This window comes from Phoenix dactylifera, unplaced genomic scaffold (genome assembly GCF_009389715.1).
Source record: "Phoenix dactylifera cultivar Barhee BC4 unplaced genomic scaffold, palm_55x_up_171113_PBpolish2nd_filt_p 001832F, whole genome shotgun sequence".
NCBI lineage: Eukaryota > Viridiplantae > Streptophyta > Magnoliopsida > Arecales > Arecaceae > Phoenix > Phoenix dactylifera.
In genome coordinates, this window is record NW_024069123.1 from 31,736 (window position 1) to 49,766 (window position 18,031).

At 37.5% G+C, this 18,031-nt stretch overlaps 1 long non-coding RNA gene across 3 annotated transcripts; it reads left to right on the forward strand.

Moving 5' to 3' along the window:
* Positions 1-13,689: 13,689 nt before the first annotated feature.
* On the forward strand, positions 13,690-16,457 carry LOC120109116. 3 transcript variants are annotated; one of them, XR_005510152.1, is made up of 5 exons: positions 13,690-14,132; positions 14,293-14,638; positions 15,288-15,944; positions 16,019-16,148; positions 16,297-16,455. It is a non-coding gene; the product is annotated as an uncharacterized LOC120109116 (long non-coding RNA). The 3 variants fall into 3 exon arrangements; XR_005510153.1 differs by having other exon boundaries at positions 15,288-16,137; positions 16,297-16,457; XR_005510151.1 differs by having other exon boundaries at positions 15,288-16,148; positions 16,297-16,456.
* Positions 16,458-18,031: the final 1,574 nt, after the last annotated feature.

An 18,031-nucleotide genomic window follows, 5' to 3' on the forward strand; every position in this document is an offset into this window, starting at 1 on the left:
GGCTTGATCCTCCTTCTGAAGGGGTACGTAGGCAACCCGATCAGGTTCAGCCATGGTTTTCAAAAAAAAAAAAAAAATCAGCATGCTAAACAACGAAAAACCTAGGAATCACTTTCATCAATTCTTCTGATTTTTCTTGACTTATAAAACTTCACAATTAAGCCAATGTCATTAGTACACAACATGATCTCAGGTGTTTTGTAATCATCAAAATTCATCCTTTAGGGTTGACAATCTTCTTCTTTTTGATGATGACAAAATCATTGAGTTAAAAAGAATTTTACAATAACTTTTACAGCAATTATCAAAATTTTATAATGAAGTTCCGAGCAAATATGACATTCAGAGATATATGCATAATTTCACCAAATTAAGGAGAAAAAAAAATCTCCCCCTAATAGTTATAACCATTCGCATCATGCAAAGTTCTTGTTCTTCATCTTTTCTTAAGTTTTGTTTACCATCATAATTTAAATCTCCCCCTATATATTATCTTTAATGTAGAGATTGCTCAGATTAGAATTCTTTTTCATATAATTCTCCCGATTTGTATTCTGAATTCTTTTCACATTTCTTATCTCTATATATTTCTCCCCCTTTTTGTCATCAACAAAAGGAAGGAAATTAAACATAATTTTTGATACTAACATTAAGGATTAAGAGTTGAAATTAAACATAATTTTTGATACTAACATTAAGGATTAAGAGTTGATTCAATATGTACCAGAGCAGCATACAAACCAATAAGGACATTCACTGCATTTCAAAAAAGGTAGGCATTCATTACATTTGATAAATGAAGTACACTTGATAAATCAAAAAGATTACAATTGAGATTAATTTGTATCAGACAGCATACAAGTGTGCCAAAAAAAAATCATGAAACTCAGCTTACTACAAGGTTATGTTTTGAAAGCATGGGTTTCAGTCTAAGCTAAGGGTAGTTTCAGTCTAGGGTCAGTCTAGGTTCAAGATTTTGAAGATGAAGGTCCAGACTGATCTTCCTTTGGCTCTTCCATCAGCTTGTCAATTTTATTGTTTAGTGTAGTGATGGAGCTAGTGAGCTGACTGTGTTCTTCTTTCAGTGCTTGTACAGTACCTTGTACAGAATTTCTTTGAATCCTAAGTTGCTCTTCAATTGCAGCCATTCTTCTTTGTTGATTAGCTGCAAGTTGCCTTAAACCTTGCAGTTCTGCTTTCACTTCTTGGGTCATGTTAGTGAGATGATGGACTTGGCTAAAATTGACTCCAGAATTAAGCAGTGCTTTAATAATGTCATCCCCAATAGCTTTTAACTGCCATTTCTCAAGTCTGAGTGGAGGATCTGATGGCCTTTGTATTGGAGGAGGCTGACTGACTGGTGGTTCTGTTGGAGGTGCTTGTGTAGGGATTCTTTTACCTTTTAGTGGTGTAGTAGTGTCTTGACCACTTTCATCTTGAGATCCTTTTCCTTTATGAGTCCAGTTTTCCTCAGATTTGACAAATCTCATCCTCTTCAATGATTTGTCATTGTAAACACCAGAAGATGATAATTCTTTCTTGGTTTCTCTTTCTAGATTTACATTGAAGTTACAGAGGACTTGAGTTAAGACCATACCATAAGGAAGTGAAGCTCCTTTTCTTTGACCTTGAGCTTCCATGTATCTAAGCATCAGGCAGGGTAGGTTCAGTGGGAGTCCTTGGATGATATGGTGCATTACTAGTATATCCTTTTTGAAACATGATCAAATTTTTCTGTCTTCGGGAAGAACATCTTGTTGATCATGTGATGCAGCAAACGTATCTCTGCATTCAGTTGATTGGCACTGATCTCAGTCCAATCTCCTGTGACTTCTCTATTCAAAATGGTACTAATTCCTTCATTCCTATTTTCTAGATGATCTCTATTTTCTCCATCATTTGGAATCCGAAGGGTATCTCTAAGAATCTCTTCAGTAATTAAAATAGGTACATCTTTTACCTTGGATGAGATCTGTCCTTCTCCATACCTGGCATTGTTGTAGAATTCTCATACCAGGTTTGGGTAGGTTGGCACATTCAAAGAGCATAGGTATTTCCAACCCATATCCTTAAGATTCTGCCCTAAGGAAAAATTTTCTTTCTCCAGAAATTCAAAATCCACTCTCCTTCCTGTCGATACATTTCTTATGGGGAGAGGTTCTTGTCTGGATACTGAGGACGGAGGTGATAAAGGAGTCGTAACGGGTTGAGGCGGTGGTGTTACTTCCTTCTGTGGATTCTCTGCCCTAGACTTCGTTCTTCTCTCTATATGTGGAGTGGTATTCTTCCTTTTTGGTCCAGATGTTACTTGCTTGATTCTCACCATTGGAAGATCAATTAGAACGTCGAAAGGATTTTCTAGGGTTTTTGGGAGTTTCTGGTTCGAAGAAGAGTTTGAAGACAAAAAAGGCGCTCTAAGGGTTATGAAACGTTTCAGGTTCAACATTTCAGAGAGAGAGAGAGAGAAAGCCTTTTAGAGTCCGTTTCGAATAGTTTCCTCTTTAGTTGACTCATCTAACTCATGAGTCATCTCCGATGAACTAAGAGTCGACTCTTTTAACTTAAGAGTCGTCTTTTGTGAGTTAGGGGTCGACTCTTTTAACTTAAGAGTCATCCCTTACTTCATGAGTCGACTCCTCATTTACATGAGTCATCTCCTCAGACTGTTCAAGAGACAAAATCTTTTTGAATAACATTTAAAACTTAATTGCAAACCACGGATCAAATCAACTAAAATTCAACCAATGATAGTCAATCAAAATACACAATTTATCAGTCATAATCAGTCATCAAAATGGATCACAAATGCATAATTCACCTCTAAATTTACAAAATACTTCTTCATTAAGAGGTTTAGTGAAAATGTCTGTAATTTGTTTATCAGTATTTATAAATTCTATTTTTATATCCCCATTTTGAGCATGATCTCTTATGAAATGATGTCTGATTTCTATATGTTTAGATCTTGAGTATTGTATGGAATTTTTAGTCAAATTTATGGCACTAGTGTTGTCACACCTTATAGAAATTTTATTTTGTTTTATGCCATAATCCTCAAGCTGTTGCTTGATCTATAGGATTTGGGCACAACAACTTTCTGCAGCAATATATTCAGCCTCAACTGTAGATAGTGCTACGGAGTTTTGTTTCTTGCTAAACCAAAAAATTAAGTTTGTTCCAAGGAAATGACAAGTTCCACTTGTACTTTTTCTGTCTAATCTACAACTAGCAAAATCAGCATCTGAATATCCAATCAAGTCAATTGTAGATGCCTTAGAATACCATAAACCTAGGTGTTGTGTTCCTTTTAAGTATCTTAATATCCTTTTAACAGCAATTAAGTCTGATTCTTTAGGATTTACTTGATATCTTGCACACATACAAATACTATGCATTATATCAGGTCTACTTGCTGTAAGATAAAGTAAAGATCCAATCATTCCTCTATACAGCTTTGAATCAAAAAATTTACCATGCTCATCTTTTTCTAATTTATAAGAGAAGCTCATAGGAGTACCTATTGATTTTGAATCTTACATACCAAACTTTTTTAAGATTTCCTTTGTGTATTTGCTTTGGCAGATAAAGATTTCATCTCTTGTTTGCTTGATTTGGAGTCCAAGAAAGAAGTTAAGTTCGCCCATCAAACTCATCTCGAACTCACCTTGCATGAGCTTAGCAAATTCTTCACATAAACTTTCATTAATAGCTCCAAATATAATATCATCAACATATATTTGAACAATCAGTATATCAAAATTTTTCTTTTTAATAAAGAGAGTTTTATCAACATTTCCTCTTGAAAAATTGCTCTTTATTAAAAAGTTGCTTAGTCTATCATACCAAGCTCTAGGAGCTTGCTTCAAGCCATAAAGTGCTTTGTTCAATTTAAAAACTTGATCTGGAAGTTTATGATTTTCAAATCTAGGTGGCTATTCTACATAAACTTCTTCAGTTATGAAACAATTTAGAAATGCACTTTTGACATCCATTTGAAATAATTTAAAATCCATGAAGCATGCAAATGCAAGTAATAATCTGATAGCTTCAAGTCTAGCTACAGGTGCAAAAGTTTCATCAAAATCAATTCCTTCTTCTTGATTATATCCTTTAGCAACTAATCTAGCCTTTTTTTCTAATTACAATTCCATCCTCATTTAATTTATTTCTGAAAACCTAATTTGTTCCAATTACAGAAGTATTTTCTGGTCTTCTAACTAAATTCCAAACATTGTTTCTTTCAAATTGATTCAGTTTTTTTTTTGCATTGCCATTAACCAATTGTTATCTTTTTTAGCTTCTTCAAAAGATTTTGGTTCTATTTGAGAAACAAATACAAGATGATTACAAACATCTCTAATGGAGGATCTAGTCCTAATTCCTTGTGAAGGATCACCTATTATTAGTTCTCTAGGATGACTATGTGCATACCTCCATTCTTTTGGTAGACTAATTTTATCATTAAGAATTTGATCTTCTTCTTTCTGATTTTGATTATGTTTTGAATTTTCAGATTCAAACACATCCTTTAGGGTCAATTCTTTAGCTTGCTTATTGAGTTCTTCTGCATCATCATCGAGATCTAAATTCTTCCTTGATGAAGGATCATTAGATTCATCAAAGATAACATGTATTGACTCTTCTACAACTAGAGTTCTCTTGTTAAATATTCTATATGCTTTGCTTAATGAAGAATATCCAAGAAAAATAGCTCTCATCTAATTTTGAATCAAATTTTTCCAAGTTGTCCTTACCATTATTTAGAACAAAACAGATGCAACCAAAAACATGAAAGTATGAAAGATTTGGTTTCTTATTTTTCAAAAGTTCATAAGGAGTTTTCTTTAAAATTGACCTAATAGTAACTCTATTAAGAACATGACAAGCTGTATTTATAGCTTCAGCCCAAAAATACTTAGGTAAGTCACTATCACATAACATTGTCCTAGCCATTTCAGTAAGTGTTCTATTCTTTCTCTCTACAACACCATTTTGTTGCGGTGTTTTTGGTGTAGAAAAATTATGATCAATACCATTTTCAGTGCAGAAATTTTCAAAATCATGATTTTCAAATTTAGTTCTATGATCACTTCTAATCTTAATAGTTTTCAGTCCATATTCATTTGAAAACTTTTTATACAGTTTAGTGAAAGCTGAAAATGCTTCCATTTGTGTGCCAAGAATAAAACCCATGTATACCTAGAAAAATCATCCACAATAATAAAGCCATAAAGTTTTCCTCCTAGGCTTGCAGTTCTAGTTGGTCCAAATAAGTCCATATGCAGAAGCTTTAAAGGCCTATTAGTAGAAACAGCATTTTTAGACTTGAAGGAGGTTCTAGTCTGTTTTCCTAGTTGGCATGCAGAGCAAATTTTATCTTTTTCAAATGACAATTTAGGCAAGCCGAAAAGAAGTTCTTTTCGAATAAGTTTTGAAATTAAGTCCATGCTTGCATGAGCTAATTTTCGATGCCATAACCAGCTGGCTTTACTATTTTTGGTCTTCATTGCTACTAGACAGTCCATGTTTTTCATGAGTATTTGATCTAAGTCAACTAAATATATATTTCCATGTCTATGTCCAGTAAATATTATACCACTGTCATTACTACTAGAAACTAAGTATAACGATGATTCAAAAGTCACAACATATCCATTATCACAGAATTGACTAATATTTAGCAAATTATGTTTCAATTCATCTACCAATAAAACATTTTCAATAAAAGTAGTTGGTGAAATCCGAATGTTACCAATACCAATGATTTTGCCTTTTTCATTATCACCAAAGGTAACCATTCCTCCATCTTTCTTTTTGAGGGACATGAATTGGGATTCATCCCTTGTCATGTGTCTAGAGCACCCACTATCCAAGTACCATTTTTTGTTTGATGCTTGGGATACTAGACACACCTGCAAAACAAAAATTCAATTCTTTATCTTTGGTACCCAAGTTTTCTTGGATCCTTGAATGTTAGCAATGATGGTTCCCTTTGGAACCCATATCTTTTTAATTGAAATATTGTTCATATAATTCTGACTTATAGGATTGTAAGTGGCATATCTCTGTTTCAGTTTGTCCAATTTGAATGGTACAGATTTTGGTTTAACATAAGCGGGTTTCACAAAAATATTTTTCAATGATTTCTGTTTCTTCCAAGAATTATATCCTAAACCAGCTTTATCATAAACAGCTTTCTGACTTTCTAGAATTAAATTCAATTTTTCAGAGCTTAGGGTGAATTTATCAACTATAGATTTCAGTTTTTCAACTTCATTAGCTAACTTCTGATTTTCTTCATGCAGTTTCTTCTTGTTATCCAAAAGCAGTGTATTTTCTTTTTCTAAAGATTGGTTCTTAGTCTTCAGTTCCTTATTCTTTAAGCTAAGCTTTTTATATTCAATCATAAGCTCAGAAAAAGCATCTTGAAGCTCATCGAAAGTGAAATCATAATTAGTATTCAGATATACCTCATTTTCATGTCCCATTAGACACAGGTTTGCAGCTTCCTGTTGCTATTCTTCTTCTCTAGAGCTGGATTCATCACTGTCACTCCAAGTAGCCATCATAGCTTTCTTCCTTACCCTTTTCGGAGCCTTCTTTAATAGAGGACACTTTGTTTGGAAGTGTCCAGGCTTTTTGCATTCATAACAAACATATTGCTCCTTATTTTCTTTGCTTTGCTCCCCCCTGATCATAGGTCTTTTTTTAAAGTTTTCTCTATTTCTTCTAAAGAATTTTCTGAACTTTCTTGTAATCAGGGTCATTTTCTCACTGTCATCAGGTTCAGAATCCTCACTTTCATCCTCATGCAGAGTAGATTTAAGAGCGATGGTTCTGCACTTCTTAGGTTCATCCTCCTCAAGATTCTGTTTCATTGAGAGCTCATGAGTCATTAAGGAACCCAACAGTTCTTCCAGTGGGAGAGAATTGAGATCTTTGGCTTCTTGAATAGTAGTAATCTTTGCTTCCCATGCTCTAGGAAGAGACCTAAAAATTTTCCGAACAAGATCACTGTTAGAGTAAGATCTACTAAGGCTTTTCAGGCCATTTATAATATCAGTGAATCTAGTAAACATTTTAGTTATAGATCATTGTTTTCCATTCTAAATAGTTCATACTTATGCACTAGCATACTGATTTTAGATTCTTTGACCTGGTTAGTGCCTTCATGTGTAACTTCCAGCCTATCCCAGATTTCTTGAGCAATCATGCAAATAGATATATGATTAAACTCATTTGCATCTAAAGAATAGTAAAGAACATTCATGGCTTTTGCATTCAGCTGAGCCATTCTTTTATCATGGTCATCCCATTCAATCTCAGATTTGAATAAGGTGATGCCATCAACAATTTTAGTTGGTGTGTGAGGTCCATTAATAATAACAGTCCATAAGTCATAGTCAAGTGCTTGAATAAAAATTCTCATACGAGCTTTCCAATAAGTAAAATTCGTGCCATTGAAAAGAGGTGGTCTATTGGTAGATTGTCCTTCGGCAACAGAGGATCCCATAGTGGCTGCCATGACCTTTAACTCTTGATTGTTAGATCAAAAACTTTCTAGAGTACCAGGCTCTGATACCACTTGTTGCCTAGAGGTGCAGCCCAAGAGGGGGGGTGAATTGGGTCTCTTAAAAAAAATATTAATATTGAAACGTATGGAGAGTATGAGTTACTAATATCTTATAGATTCAGCAGCGGAAATGAGATTGCACAAATATGATAGTAAATAAAAGTTAGGAATGCAGTAAGAAATATGCAGAGGAAAGATAAGAGAAGAACTGCAATCACAAACACCAAGATTTATAGTGGTTCGGTGCACTCCCAGCACCTACGTCCACTCCTCAAGCCTAGCTTGAGATTTTCACTATAACCCAGCAGATTACAGCCTCATTATTTTATGGGCTCACAATCAAAAATCCAGTTGGTTTTTCCAGGCAACCAACCAAAACCTTTTGTTTTTCGGAATCACAAACAACCCAGTTGGTTTTCAGACAAACCAACCAAAAACTTTACACCGTTTGTTTTTCCAGGCTCACAAACAACCTAGTTGGTTTTTAGATGAACCAACCAAAACTATCACCCTTGTTGAATACACCTAATTCAGCAACTTCCAATCAAGGCTTGAAAGAGCCTTTACAAGTTTCAAATCAATGAAACTGTTATAGCAATAATTAATCCAACTAAAAGAATGTTGTAACTTGAAAACTTAAAGCTTCAGAGCATATAAAAAATAAATCAATGAAAGCAAAAAGCTGAAGCTGATGAAGTAGTTTGCTGTGGAAGGATGATCCAATGTTTGGACAGCAGCTCTTCACGATGCAGTGAGAAACTTCAACTCATCTCCTCATAAGAGAAAGTTTCTGATTACAGTGCTGGTGAGGAAGATGAACTATTAAGCTTTTCTTCTCTTTTTTTCCGTAGAAACTTTTTGTTTTCAATAGAATCTTTTTTCTTTCCTTCTTGTTTCCATTCTAAGGTTCCCTCGTATTTATAGACAAATTTTTCGGCGAGATTTGAATTCCTTTCTTTTCGTTCTGATGAGAATCTTTTTCTGTTACAGAAGAAGACAAAAATTGTTCATAGCTTCCCGTTGTAGTCCCAGCAGTACAAGGGTCGACTCATGTATCTCAAGGGTCGACTCATATGTTCTTTCTGGATCGACACTTCAAATCGTGGAGAGAGCTTTTGCTGTGTCAACTTCAAAGGGTCGACTCTTAATTCTTAAGGGTCGGCTCATCTTCATCAGGAGTCGCCTCTTTAAACACAAGGGTCGGGTCACGCTTTAATTTTTCGGCCGATGCTGAGACTGAGCAGGGGTCGACTCTTCAATTTCGGGGGTCGACTCATTTTGAACAAGGGTCCACTCTTCAAGCTTTTCTCAGGCGACAAAAAACTTTCTGTTTACTACACAAGGGTCGACTCATGTTTTGCGGGGTTCAACTCTTTGACTGTGTTCCTTGAATAAAACTTATCAGAATCAACTTAAACTTGTCCTTTTTGCTTAGAAGTTGACTCAATTCTTTCAAATAGAGAACTTTAGACTTCTTCTCTGATCTCCATGGACTAGATTAAGATCAATTCCTTTTAGAACATGTCCAATGAGATATTTGCGAAGAACTTAAGATTTTGCAGTGCTTCAATTCTTCTGATTTTTTTTGACTTATAAAACTTCACAATTAAGCCAATGTCATTAGTACACAACATGATCTGAAGTATTTTGTAATCATCAAAATTCATCCTTTAGGGTTGACAAATTGTTTAATAGGAAATAATGTTGAACTTAAATTTGGGATAGTAGCATGGATAGTTAATATGTAAGATGACTGAAACTTGTGAGTATTAAAATACCCTATCTTGGAGGCTATCCAATGAAGAGATCTACTTGCCTTGAGATAAGGGCAATTAAGGTCAAATCATAACTAAATAAACTCAGATTGAATCAGCATACAACCTCATAATTCCAAGCCAAGCAAAAATATTAGATAATGTTCAATCACATGTCACTCCATAATGGTCAAATATATGTATACTATTATACATATATTATGTATTAGATAAATAGAAAACCTTTGGATAAATAATGTTTCATTCCTTAAATCAATGAAACATTAATTATAGCTTGAAATCAAGCTTGCACTAAGCTAGATTCAAGCTCGAAATGAATGTAGCTTGATATATGAAGATCAAGTTCATGAGTTAAGCTTGTGCTATTAACCATGATATTAATTTTTTGTTACCTAACCATGATATATTTGGAGGATTTTGAGAGTCTAAGCTCAATGAGGAAATGATAAATAGGAAGAGGAAAGGAGGTGATCTTATGGGAGCTTGACCAAAGGAATATAGCATTGTTAGTGATGTGTCATGGACTCATAGCCTAATAGCTCAAGCTATTAGATGAGGACGACCAGCCCGAGCTTATAAACGATATGGCACCCATCTAGTCAGTCGATGTGGGACTATGACAATCTCCCTTACTCAACCTTATGATGCCCTCATCATGCATTGGCTAGTACTCGAGAAGGAGGCTCAATAACTTGTATCCCAGTGAAGGACCACATTACTGATAAGGGTTATACGAGATTGGCTCTAATACCACCTGTCTTAGATTCACAAAGCAAAAGCTTAAGTTTTTGGATTATGAGTCTAAAAAATAAGCTGGAGATAGAGGGGAGTGCTGAAGAGAAAGATAAGCTCAATTTTGGCTTGTTTTGACTTATTTGGCGAGACATCCAAATTGGCTACCAATTGGAGATTCAACTCCTGGCATCACTTCCATTGTCACTTTTTCCATGTCCCATAGGTAAGCTTGGCTTGTAAGATCCTTTTTTAATGTTTTACCTTGTCAATAAATAGACTCATTTTGCTTAGGCAAATTAATATCTCTACTTAATACAATGTAGACATACCAATGAGATCAGTGGGTATCTATGGGGATTCGGGTGGGGAAGGGGAGAGAACTTAAGTAAGACGTCATGGAATGGAGCCTAAACCTTGATTATCACTTTTTCTAGTAGAAATAACAACACATATATCTACAAAAAGCCAATGGAGCTATATAATCTCAATAATGGTCATTGCCATAGCATGCAACTCATCTTTTGCTCAAAAGAAAGAGAGTTGTTAGTTATCTTGGACTTCCAAGAAATGAGGGAAGAACCAAGAAATATGGAAAATAATGTAGTTCCAATCTACTTAATCACTAGCCCAAGTCACATTAGAGAAGGTAGAAGAGCTATAAGCTATAAGCTAGAAGAGCTAGGGAATGGTGAACGTGAGTTAGTAGCAGGAAGATAACGAAGGTATAAGATGCACAAAATGAACTGATGTTAGGGAAAATACAAACTTCTTGTAATGAGCAACATAAACAATATCTAGCTTGGAGACAGTGAGGTCAACAAGGCTAGCCATAAGAAGGTGATACTAAGAAGGATCAGGAAGAGAAGTACCAAAGTTAGGCCATAAGTGATGATTGAGTTTTAATGTAGTCTCATCATTGCATGTTTTGAGTAAGACGATACAAGGAAGCCAGCATATGATACGTGATATATATTAAGACTGACCACAACTCACCAAAGGGGCCGCCCAACCAAAGCTCGCTACGAAGCCAAGGCGCCACCAGTCAGGGCCAGCCACTTGGCACGTCCGAAAGAACCCAGCTAGAATTTCAAAATCTTCTCACAACTGGCAAAACCCTAGCTGAGATTCGAGACAATCTTCGAAATCACACCGACCTACCAGGTAGGGTGCGATTCTAGCCTACCAATCCTGGCCTACTAAACCTGGCCGATCCATATGCCAGAACTCCATGGCGATAGGCTCTCGCTTTCACCTATACAACCAACTCTTTGGGGGATGTTTCAGATAAGTGCTCATGTTCCCTGACTATCATCTTGACCAAGGAATCGAAGGGTCCCGTGCTAGACACATCCCAACAAGAGGATTTCCTCATCTGTGTTGTTTTAGGTTGGAGTATAGAGGCGGACCAGCAACTTGGCAAATGCCACCCGCATTAGAACTCAACCTGGCATGGTCCTAACAGCCGATCGTCGAGCCCTCCAGTACTAATGCTTCATTCGCTCGACGCTTAGAGTAGGCCGATTCAAAGCGGCAACAAATTGACGCTAGAGAAAGGGTCTGAACCTTCGAACTTGTGGAAAATGAGGGCACATCCCACATTCTTTTTTTGCTTGATCTGAGCACCTTCGGCAACAATCTGACCAGTCAAATGCATCCCACTATGAGCACCGATGAAGATGCTCTCAAGCATGACATGGCAATGTGAATAGATTTTGAAAGTCTTAAGAAGTAATGTAGTGGTCCATGATGGATTATTAAAAATTGTCAACTAAGATTTTGCTTGACATGCAATGTGAATAGACATAATCCTGTCACCAACATATAATAAAAGATTAGTATAGCCTCTATAAGTAAATCAGGCAAACATGGCAAGATCATGGGGATCCTAAGTAAAACTTGCACCAATGACAGTGCAATCGAATCGCTCAAAAAGTGCATGAGGAAACTCAAATAAACCGAACAAGACAAATGTGTAACGAAGGATGGAAAAGCTGAAGTGATGGTACTATATAGAGGCCCTCATAAATATCACCATGAAGAAACACATTCTCAGCGGGTCTTCGACATGCTCAGCATGTACTACCAGCTAGTTCAGACATCTTGGAGGGTGACTCGGCTACGGTCATCAGCTAGATTCAGAGAGGTTCGAGGGTCGCTGTCAGTGACCATCTATTGCTTCACGACATCTGAATGATGATAAGGGATGAAGGGATTGTCCAGGCTAAGCATGTGTTTAGAGAAGCCACTGGGGCTGCGGATTGGGTGGCCATCTACGTGGCCAACCACGCCGATAGCACCATGTGGGCTGGGGATGAGGAGCTGCCTCAGGAGCTCTGTGATATTCTATTTTCCGACTTTATTGGATGTATCTGGAAGAAGCTACGCACCTCTACGAGCAAGTAAACTACCTATCTGGGAATTCCCTCTTATCTTAAGAAGCAAGCCAACCCAACCAACCTGACGAGAGGTTCCCTGCTTGCTCTCCGATCATAGTTCTATGAAGTGGCTGATTTTTGACTTCGTAACCTGAGTTTAGGCTGTCGTGTGAGTCTAAGGCAAGCGTGCTAATGCGTGCTAGGAGAAGTGGTGAGCTAATGCGGGCGTACTTGCTGCTATTAGAGGTGCGAAGCGGAGATGAAAGTCACAGTTGTTTGCCCGGCCGGGTAAACTTCAGAGTGGAAGGTCCCAAGTGGGCGAGGTCCCCGAAGAGAGGGCGAACCCCTAAACGGAGCTACCGGGGTTGCGCGCGAGAGAGTCAGAAAAGAGGTCCCGATCAGGCACTACAGGAACACAATCCCTGGAAAGAAGCTCAAAGTAGGACATGCCAAAGTGGGAGAGTCGCAAGCATAGGGGCTTTATCCGTAAGTGAGTGGCCAGTTAGAGCATGGAGTTGAGAGACCTCAGTCATACACGTGTTGTATGAATTACCTGTTGTAGCAAAACAAAAAAAAAAACACATTCTTCATGCCAAGCCGGTAAAGAATTAAGTGATCAACAGAAATTATAGAAATAAATCTTTACAATAGTCATATGAGCCACCAGTGCAAAAAGTCTCCTTGAAGTCATCCCTATGCTCTTGCTAAAACTCTGAGCTACTAAACGATCCTTATAATAATAAATCTGCAAGAGAAATAGAAACTTTGGCAGTGTCACGCCCCAAACCTATAATCTATGTTCGTGCGACATGGTCGCATGCTCTAACAGATTTATTATAACACCTTTCGACTAGCTTTTTTGGATAAGATCCTTGATTGAGTTTAAATAGAGGGTGTATGTGAGGATCCATGCGGGCATGTATTTAATCCAACATTAGTTATGCATTGAGTAGATCTTAGATACTTATATAAGATCTGACTAGCTTTTTTGGATAAGGTTCTAAGTTGTTATAGCTAGGAAGCAATAGTACAAGGTCCCTAGTGTCAATGCGCTCAAGAGTAGCAAACTCTTTAGGCCATTGTGTGCCACTCAAGACACTACAAAAAAATGGAGTTTTACCGACCCATTTTTGCCGACACTTTTTACAAGCGTCTGGCGATTTTCGGTCTAGCCCCAACATATGCTGACGCTAATTAGCGTCGTGGTAGATTGTGGTCTAAGAAGCGGGCCGTTCCTCTCCTCCTTCCTCCTCTCCGGTGATGAACCGTACATATTAATATTGTGTGGGTGCGGGTTGTCGTCGGCAGCGAGAGAACTTCCCTCTCTCCGAAGAAGAGCGCTTCGGGAATGCAGGAAACGGCGCCAGCCAGGATTCTTCCTTGGCTGGAAAGCGAGAAAAAGGACAAGGAGACGCCATGGCCCCTCTCTCGTCTCTTACAATGCCGATGCTTCCATCCCTTCCCTCCTTTAAATCTCCCCGCCTTCGAGTTCGGAGATGCTCCAAGAACCCTAGTTCTCGGCTTCTTTTCGGGTTTCTTGTCTTCTCCAGGTTCTTGCCGATTCCCTGGCTGAAAGATCGGACTAGTGCATTCGCCGGAGGCGCGGAAACCCTGGGGATCGAGGGATTTCTTGGAGAAAATGATTTGATTTCGAGACATTTTGTGGTTGTTGAGGTATATGATTCTTTCATGAAACCTAGCTTGTGTTTCTATGTAGAGATCTTTCGGCAAACAGTGCTTCTTGTTAATATCTCTTAGGCTTCTTGGATATGCTCTAGAAATATTAGCTCTCTGGACCCCTAATATCTTGAACATCTGTTGTGTCTGATGGTAGATTTGCTGGAGCTGAGTTCTTGCTGCGGAAACCCTCGGAATTGAGATGTTTTGTGGAGGAAACGCTGTAGTTATTGAGATACGACAAACCCTTGTTTGAGGTTATTGCTTGGTTGTCTTTGTGAAATTGCAGTCGTTGGTATGTGCTGCTTGTGAGGCCGCAATCAGAGCGGAAAAGATATGCATTTTATTCTAGGAAAAGAATGAATACTTCAGTCCATACAAGATGAAATGAAAAATCTACATAAATAGAGAGGTGCAGAGAAAGGAGGAAAAGAGGAGGAGAAATGGTAGGGATCGTAGCACACTTCCAAGGCTATATGACGAGACCCCAACCCTCTCTTCTGGTACCACTTCTTTCCCTTTTGCTCTCCTTCCTGCATAAAAACAAAAAGCTTTCCTCTGTTCTCTATTCCTCCGTTGATTTCTCTGCTTCTCTTTTGTGTTTTCTGTTATGTTTTTCTCTTTTATTTGCTTTCCCTTCTCACTTCTTTGAGCTTTGATGAAGCTGGTAGCTTGTGTAGATGGGGCATCCATGTGAGGATGGTTTAGTAAGAGATCCCTTTTGGGGTTGTTGACTTCTATTTTCTTGTCATTTGATGTTTTTCCCAGTGGATTTGTAGTGATAGAAATGGGTTCGCCCGTATGCATGAGATATTGGAATTTTTAATTTTTTTTTAATAGACTTGGATTATGGCGATTTCAAATGATCCTAGGACTCGTGTATGTTCATCTGGAAGTGATAAATATGAGACTGTCAAATAAATTTCTCCATATTTAATAGAATATAAAGGGTACTCAAACAGGAAAGTCTTTGCCTTGGGCTTTTCTTAATCAGGGGACCAAAAATTTGAATGGAGTCTAGAATTATGATGATGTGGGACCGTCGAGGTTAGGATTTACTTGGAATCATTTTTCTTGCTTGGAATTTAGGTGTGTCCTTCACATTAGAGGGAAAAAATTAATCTAGGTGGTTGTGTTGCTTTTCTGCCACAGGTTTGCTGCAGAGATATTTCATGACTTGCACGAAGAAGTGATGGCCACGGCTGCTAGAGGGCATGGACTGATGCTTCGTGTCCAGCAGCTAGAGGCAGAATTTCCATCAATCGAGAAGACCTTCTTCACTCAGACAAATAATTCAAGTTTCCCTTGCAATGATGGTTAGCGTGCATTTGTAAATTCTTCAATAATGCTAATTTGTTGTTGTATTTTTAAGGTCACAAACAAAGTTTAAAAAAACATAGGTCTGTTCGCAGTTTGGTTAAGCTGATGCAGGTTCACTTAAGTAGTTTTAGGAATTAACCACTCTAATTATTGAAAAAGGAGCTTAGTTAAAAACTTTTATTACGTATTAGGTTGAATTGTTGTTTTGTATCTTTTCTCTTAATTGATTATCCTGAAACATTAAAGAAGAAGCAATATTGTGACATCAGAACTGGTAAGAATGTTAATCCCTTGGAAGCATCCAAGTTCCAACATTTTAGTTCATATATATTCTTATGATTGTTGTTAATGTGACCATGCTGTAGGCATTGACTGGCATGCTAATATTCAATTGGATCAGAATCTAATCACGCAAGGAGATATGCCTCGTTTTATCGTGGATTCTTATGAAGAGTGTCGTGGTCCACCTCATTTATTTACACTGGACAAGTATGATGGTGACACCGGGACCTCATCTGCGATATTTAAAAGTTGTCTTTGATGACCCGTCCTTGGTCCTTCAGGTTTGATGTTGCTGGCGCCGGTGCATGTTTAAAAAGATATTCTGATCCCTCTTTCTTTAAGGTGGTGTTAGCCTCCTCTGGAATGCTGGAAACAGAGCTCCCAAGAGAAAAGAAAGCTCGTAAGACCAAGGTAATATATTAAAAAGTAGATAATGACAATATGACACATTTGCCATGTTAGGATTGTGATACGGCTTGTCTGGAGTTTCTTGAGAGTTCTCTTGAAGAGAAACAAGTAAATAAATTAATTTATATATATGGTTTTTCTTTTTTTTTAGATTCCTGAGACTTCAAAAGCTCATAGAGATGATGATGATGGAGCTGAATCCCGTCCTTGATACCTTCTAGACTTGTATATGTTTCTTATTTTGCAAAGTACATTGTAATTCTAAGATATGACAATTTAAATATTTTGAATGATTTGAATGTTTGTCTCAATATAAATGTAATACAGGTTCATATTGTTATAATGTATTTTTATAATTTACATTCGTATTTTTATTTTTTTAAAAAATAGCAATCCCGACGCTTTAAATCATTGGTAAATAAAAGTTGTGGCACGCCTATGCCCCTACGCCGACGCTTTAAAAACTTTTGCCACTCCGGTATCGCCGACGCTTTTGCGACGCTATAAACGTCGGTAAAGATTATAAAAAGCGTCAGGAAAGATGAATTTTCTTGTAGTGAGAGTATCAATAGCCGTGTTGAAAGCTCTAGGCTCCTTATATATGTTAATGGCAAATTCAAAGTCTGAAATCTAGTAAAAAACACCTAGGAGCCAGGAGGGAGACATAGAGAAGAGCTTAGTTGCAGCTCAAGAAAGATGCTAGGGATAACGATGCTCAGGAGGGAGAGCGACCACTAGGTGAATATTGCAAGCTAATAACTTGTTAGGAGTACCATAAACAAGTAGGAGTGGTATCTGATGCCAAGGCCCGGGTTGCTAAAGGAGAAGGTTAGTTCAGAGGCTCAGGGAAGCATGGAACATGGGAGCTTGGAGTAGACATGGATGAATCTACAATCAGAAGATCCAGAACGACAATGTTGAGCACTAGAATAAGACCAGAGACTGCCGACGAGGAAGAATGATAAGAAATATTCCCATGAAAAATAACATCACAAAAGATATGCATGCACCAAACCATAGGATTACAACATCCAAATCTTTTATGTTCGAGATCATAACCTAGGAAAACACATCGAGTAGATTGAGGAGAGAGAGTTTGGTGCATTCAAAGGAAACTAGAAGAACAAAGCAACTATAACGGAAAACTCAGATTATCACATCTTGGAGGACTCACTACGATTAAGGTTACGAAGAACAAAGTACACTGAATATTGATGAGATAGACAATCTGAGCAGTGTTAGCCAGAAATGAGGAGGACCAGAAGCAAAAGAGAATGAGCTGTCTCGATAATGTAAGGATGCTTTTGCTTAGCTATACCAATTTTTTTGGAGCGCCATAATAAGAGAGCAAGGAAGAGTCCCTCCAGAAGCTAAGAAGTCAGAAAGTCATGAGATAAATACTAACGACCAGAATTGGGAGGAGGGTCTTAATGGCTTAAAGGAAATGAGCGGGAACAATAGCAATAAAGTATTTGTAAATCTGGCATAGCAGTAAGCAAGAAAGAAAGAATGCAGCAAATAAATCCATGTAAAAATAAAGTAATCATTAATAAAAGTGATATAGTATCTTTTTCAACCATTTCAAACAAGTATCCGAGTGAATCAATTCAATAGGTAAAGCAGAAATAGAGTTACTAGACTGAAAAGGGAGTTCTGCATGTTTTCCTAAGACACAACCTTTGCAAGATGGCATATCTAGACTAGATGCAGGATCTAAACCTTCAGTATGAATAAGGGCAGTAAGATGAATCACAGAGACAGCCAATGCGATGATGCATGCCAAGACTCAAAGCTAAGGGTAGAGGAAATGTCTGTAATATGTGACCAAAGAGGTAGGCTCATTGAAACAGTTCATCAAATATACTCAGAAAACTAATCAGACTACT